Source organism: Tasmannia lanceolata, unplaced genomic scaffold (genome assembly GCF_043159265.1).
Source record: "Tasmannia lanceolata isolate RefF3 unplaced genomic scaffold, GAP_Taslan_0.1 ptg000018l, whole genome shotgun sequence".
Taxonomy (NCBI): domain Eukaryota; kingdom Viridiplantae; phylum Streptophyta; class Magnoliopsida; order Canellales; family Winteraceae; genus Tasmannia; species Tasmannia lanceolata.
The window spans coordinates 45,141,578-45,148,381 of record NW_027518695.1 but is presented as its reverse complement, the minus strand read 5'-3'; the positions used below and the strand labels follow the sequence as shown (position 1 = coordinate 45,148,381).

The following is a 6,804-nucleotide window of genomic DNA, read 5'->3' as shown; positions in this document are numbered from 1 at the left end:
TTGTATCCCATAGTGCATATACACTATATACATTGTGTATATCCTTTTAATGCATCCAGTGCTACGAAACTAGTTCATGTGAGCAACCAAATAAATGAGGGACCTCTATCCAATTGATTATAATAGGTCAATCGAGTAGTGAGTGGGATCGTAGCAGGGATTTAACGGTAGATCCTACAGAACTCACAAGTGGGCCCCACTACGATTATTACTCCGTAGCTAATGCTACAATCGCATTGAGTCAGTGGCCTCCATCGAGACGTAACCCTGAAGATAACTGTCAAATCATCATACCCCTAATCACATCAAATGTGCAAGTCCTTTCTCAATGTCCACATCTACCGAGTTGAGTCCTACGGGGGGTGGACAACAACTATCCCCTAGGCTTACTCACGGTATACCTTTCAGTCAACCAGTGTTGGCCCGCAAATGCATTTGCTAAAACATTTCAAAACTTATTTTATGAAATCCTTCTGATAAACACTTTATCAAATCCACCTGGCCATGTATTTTTCTAGGCTTACTGCTCTAACCAAAACCGTAGATGTTATCCTATAAAATTTGTGGAGAATTCCATGTCGGGTATCACTATTAACCTCGAAGGTTTGTCCAACACTTCAGTACTACCCTCTAGTGACTCCAAGAGAATCACGGTTAGATAGACAAAAAATGAGAGACTCGCCAACAGACCAATATGACCCCACATGTTAAGGCACATGTAAAGGGTCATGTCTGGTAGAATAGCTCAACGTTCGCCTTCTCCTATCCACAAGCTATTATAATGTGATCCTGTTCAATATGCAATCTCATTGTCGTACCCATTCTATCTTGCTTAGGGTCCACTACACGAGTAATTGAGATAAGTCACTCCACATCTAGTGAATGTAGGTAAGATAGACGCTAGTTGTATACAGAAAGAGGTGTCCAACCCCAACTAGGAACTACTAAGGTCTACAAAAATCGGAATCCTATATCTCCTTACTCCCTAGGATCTGTGAATCCATGAGCATGGGTTTCCTACTTTGCTACCTAAAGATGAATATATGTAAATAACAAGTAACATATCACATATATTTAACTTTTAGTACCCATTAATTGTCACGAAAACAAACTTGTATTGTTTAACATGTGAAATATATTGGGTTTTAGGGCGCCAACTCTAACAGTCTCCCGCTTTCCCTCAAAGCCAGTTATGCATATATCTCAGACCCATCCCCTTAAAATGCCTGTCCTTTTGACTAAGTGGCTTGGTAAAATGGTCTGCCACGTTATCCGCTTAAGTAAACTTTGCAGTATCTACATCCCCTCTGTCAATGATCTCTCATAACAGATGATACTTTCGAAGTACATGCTTGGACTTCTGATGAGACCTCGGTTCGTTTGCTTGAGCAATCGCTTCGCTGTTATCACAATACAGCATAATAGGTCTCTCAACAGAGGGTACGACTCCAAGGTCGTCCAAAAACTTTCGTAGCCATACTACCTCCTTTGCTGCTTCCCTTGCAGCGATGTACTCAACCTCAGTCATGGAATCTGTTGTGGTATCTTGCTTGCATCTTCTCCATGACACTGTCCCATTCGCTAAGCTGAACACAAAACCTGATGATGATTTCATGTCATTAACATGAGTCTGAAAGTCTGCGTTGGTACAACCTGAAACGACTAACTCGTCTGCACTGTAAACTAAACAATAATGTTTAGTTCTCGTAAGATACTTAAAAATATTTTTAACTGTTGTCCAATGCTCTAGACTTGGGTCGGAGTGATATTTACTAACCACACTTACAGAGTGACAGATGTCTGGTCTTGTACATAACATAGCATACATAAGATTTCCCACAGCTGAAGCGTAGGGATTGTTGTTCATAACCCTCTTATCCTCAGGTGTCTTGGGAGACATCTTCTTGGATAGCTTGATTCCATGCCTGAAATGAACTAATCCCTTCTTGGAATCTGTCATGTTGTACCTCGCCAATATCTTATCTATGTAAGTTTCTTGGAATCTTTAAGTCCTAGAATGTATGAAACTTCTCCCAGATCTTTCATAGCAAATATGCTTGAAAGCCATAACTTTTTACTTGATAACATTCCTAAATCATTCCCAATGAGTAGGATGTCATCTACATAAAGAACCAAGAATGTTACCGCGCTCCCACTGACCTTCTTGTAAACACAAGCTTCATCCACGTTTTGACAGAAGCAAAACTCTTTGATTGCTTGATCAAAACGAAGGTTCCAATTACGAGAAGCTTGCTTCGATCCATAAATGGACCTTTGCAACTTGCATACTGTAGACACCCTTATTTTGCTACACTTTAAAAAGTAAAAGATTCGGTAGTTTGTCAAGTATCGAGTCCATATTCCGTAATAGATTAGGCATCCATGCATTCTAGGGTAGATTTCATCTCATTTTAGGTGTTTGGAAGTTGATTCGCAATCCTAAAGGTTTCTAGGGTGTTTCAATGGTATCTGGAAGATGAAAGTTCAAGTTTTCAAGCAAGTGAAAAACCTGCTATTTTTAGAATTTTCAGGGCTTCCCTCATTTTTGCCCATTTTTGCACTACGGGGTATTTTGGTCATTCCCGATGTGTCCCGTTTGACCCTCGAATTGTGTCTGAGAAATCTTGAGCGATTCCATGAATTTTGAAAAAGCTGCTAGTTTTAGAATCTCTCAAGATTTTTCCCATTTTGTGTAACTTGGGGTTGTGTTGCTCATTTCTGGTGTGCCTAAAGATTATCTCTAAGGTAAGACTGAAGAATCCTCGAAAATTTCAAGTACTTTAAGGAACTTGCTATTTTAGAAACTCATAGGGCATCCATATTTTCATCATCTTATAGATATTTCGACCATTTCCTATATATCCAAAATCATCTTGAGGGTATGGCTGAGAAATCATGAGTAATTTCATAAGTTTTGGAAGACCTGCTAAATTTAGATTGACCTGCTAAATTTAGATTTCTCAGGGTTTTCCTTATTCTTGCACTATAGGGATATTTTGGTCTTTTCCTGTTTGATTCATTTGATCCTTTGACCGTGTCTGAGAAATCCCGGGTCGTTTCTTGAATTTTGGGAAACCTGCTATTTTTGGAATTTCTTAGGGTTTTCCCTAGTTTCACCAAATTTTGCACCTCAGGGGTAATTTGGTCATTTCTAATGTATTTCATTTGACCTCTAGGGTGTATCTAAGGAATCTTAGATGATTTCATGAATTTGGGAAAACCTGCTAAATTTAGAATTTCTTAGGGGTTTTACTTGACTTGGAAATTTTATGTGTCAAGGGCATTTTGGGTATTTTCAGGAGATACCAAATGATCCTATTTGATATTGCTCACCAAAAGGACCCAACTTTAAAAGTTTCTATTTTTAAAGTTTGACCATAAAGACTTTCCATTTTTAACTTTCCCCTTTAAAGGGTGAACCAATTTGAGGGTATTTTGGTTGCAATTGGATGCGTAATGGTTGAATAGGGGTATTTTGGTCAGAAAAATTATTTTTTCTAAAGGGGATGGCTCGATCATATGTCTATGGTGCACTATAAAGGTCATATGGGTTGGGTTCATCAAGAAAAAATTTAAATTTAAAGGATTTTATTGAATTTTTATTGAAAAAAACCCAAAATACATGTCATAAGGCCCATTGGGCTAAAGCCCACAAGGTGGGGGTCCATATGGACCCACCCATGTGGGTCGGCCACATAACTCGACGTCCCACATGAGTAGGTCACATGCAAAAATGTCCAACATGAGATGAGGTGGTTGCTGACATCATATTTGTTTTAAAAAAATAATAAAGAAAGGAAGATTTATAATTAGAAAGGGCTTGTATAGTCAGGTTACTAAAACGGTCAAAACTTTTTTTACCTTCACGTCCAAAAAATTTACAATTATACTTGTTACAACATCTCGAAATAATCTACAACTTTGTAGTTTATAACTTTTCCTGAATCAGCCTTTAAATAGGTAAAAAACGAGCTCAAACGTCGGGCAGCCCTTTTTGGACGAAAATCATTCATAAAAGCTAGTTTCCTATGTGAGAAGGCTTCTAGATTGATCTTGAAGGACATCCATTGTGTAATTTAGTATTGCTTGGCTTGCAAGAAATCAATATTAGAAGTAAATGCAATTTAGAAGGTAAGGAAAAAGCAAGCCATAAGTGAGAATTGAAAACTAACTAAAGGTAGGAGTCCACACATTGGAAACTTCCAAATCCAATCTCACCCTAACGTTTTCTATAAAAACAAAGCAAGCACAACCTTTCGTTTTTCTCTAGAAAATTCGTCCCCCTCTTTCTTCCTCCTTGGAATTCATTCATCTCTTTTGGTGCTTTGGTGTTCATCTCTTCCACTTGGTTCTACACAAAGTGCTTTCATATATTCGACATATTCAACATTGGAGGCTATATTATTATTCTTCGGGGTTTTCTTTGCGATTAAAAGGGTAAGTCAAAGCGTATATCCAAGAATTACTTACCTTAGAGACAACAAGAGCTAGCAAGGTTGGTCATCCAAAATCCTCTTTCATGTAGTTTAACTAGAAGCATGCTAGGAGTGAATTTGTGATTTTCTTTGAAAAGCTATGAAGATGAAAGTGTTTGTATGTGAAATTTTGAGGAGATAAGATCAGGTTTAGGTTATTTCATAATCTAAACTTTTTTCTTGAAAAATCTATTTTTTTATATTAAAATCCAAAATTTGAAATTAAGAGGGTTTAAATCCACTTTATAAAGCAACTTCAATAAGCCTTTGAAATTTCTTGAATTTTTCATTCTCTGAGTCTTTTTTATATTAAAAAGCATAGAAATCTAGAATTTCCAGAAACTTTGACTTCGTTTTGACCGTGATTTGACATTTTGAACTTTACCCTTAAAGGGGTAAAATTCCAAAGATCAAATTTAAAAAGATGTCAAAACAGATAAAAAATCAATGAAAATTTAACCATAACAGAATTTTAGGATTTTGGAATAGTACAAATATTTTAAAGAATTTTGGATTTTATTTAAGAGGTTTAAAAATTTATTTAATTCAAAGGGTTTTTTTGGAAAAAACTAATTTGCGAGAAATATATAGGGTTTCCAGAGATGAAATTTGGATGAAAAGTAACTAAGGACTGCTCTAATCTCTTGTGAATATTTCAAGATTTTTAGTTGCTGTTAGATATTTTTGTTTATGATTTTTATGCCAAATCAAGAATGCCATATTAAATCAGAAAAATAGCAAATTGCAATGAAAAATTATGGAAATATTCTATTGAGATTTACTGCTGGAATTACATGTTTTCACAAAGTTTAGGTTAATTTGGATTATTTTTACTATGTGTTTCTTTGTAATTTCATAATCTGGACAGATATCTTTAAAATTGATTATTGATAGGAAATCATCTTAACAATCCCTGAACATTTTGCAGTAATCTTCTATAGTCAAGAGTAAGCTACTGTAAAGATGTCAACTTATTTAGAGGAGAGTTGCTATAAGTTGGTGTGTAAATTTATAATATGGACAGATCTCTTCAACTTTTAAAAATTGATATCAAAACACATTTAAAATTTGTAAACATATTACAGTAATTTTTTCTAGTCAAGATAAAGCTACTGTAAAAATTTGAAATTATTTAGATTAGATTTCCTACAAGTCGGTGTGTAAATCTATAATCTGGACAAACACCTTCAACATTGGAAAGCTGATAGTAAATCACTTGGGAAATTCATGAAAATATTACAGTAACCTTTTCTGGTCAAGAGAAAGCTACTGTAAAAATTTCAACTTAATTCGAGTAGATTTACTATAAGTTTATGTGTAAATCTATAATCTGAACTGGAATTCAAATTGTTATAAAAATTTCCAAAGAATTCTAATGCTCTATCGTGTATTCAATCTTTAAACTATCGAAATACAAACTTTAGGAATCATTGATTTCCTTTGCTAATTTACAATGCTATAATAGTTTAACTGCCAAGATTGCATTCATAGTCGTATCTTAATTGCGATCAATCCTTAATAATTTGAGCATTCAAATTATAGTATGTTGTTGGCTTCGAGCTCTACTGTCCACGAAAATCCTGAGAAATATGCCAGGCATTAACATATTATAACTTACATGCTAAATTATGCAAGGGTGGAAAGCACGATTCCCTTCCATGAATGCAACTCAAGGCTGAAATTTGCCAATATTAGAGCCATTGGTATTCCTTAGATTTTAGGATTCGAAAACCTTTAAAGAACTAAAAATAGTAAATTTCAGCAAATTGAATTAATTTTATCCGTGTCTTTGGAACCGTTGGATTGCGGTCTCCCATCATAGGAACCTTTAGGGCCCCTTAGGAGCACTTACGTCATATTGTGTTCTAGGTTTTAGGATGTCCTAGAGTTAGGGAGTCCAGCCTCATCACGGCCAATTGCTATTATTAGCAATTAAGTTATTGAAAATCCGATATAGGGGGTCCCAAGTTATAATAGAAATGGCAACTATGAGGAGGGAGAATACGGTTGTTTAAGAAAACTAGAATTTACCAATTTGAAAAACTTAAACCGATTAAGAGATCAAAAACAATATTTTAAGCATACAAGTTAAATCTAATGGTGCAATGCAAATGAAAGAGCAAAGAGATAGAAAGAGTGCACCCGAGATTTAAAGTGGTTCGGTCCTCAAACTCGAGGCCTACTCCACTCCACCAACCAAACCCGTTGATGGCTTCACTATTTGATCTTCTTAACCTTGGCGAAGATCGGTGCCAATTACAATTGCTTTAACCTTGGTGGCAATCCTCACCACGGAGAAAAAGGGCTCCGCTTCTCCGAATACTCGCCC

At 35.8% G+C, this 6,804-nt stretch overlaps 1 pseudogene; it reads right to left on the bottom strand.

Annotated features, from left to right (window-relative positions):
- Nucleotides 1-1,321: 1,321 nt before the first annotated feature.
- LOC143850351 (secreted RxLR effector protein 161 pseudogene) lies at nt 1,322-1,960 on the bottom strand (annotated as a pseudogene).
- Nucleotides 1,961-6,804: the final 4,844 nt, after the last annotated feature.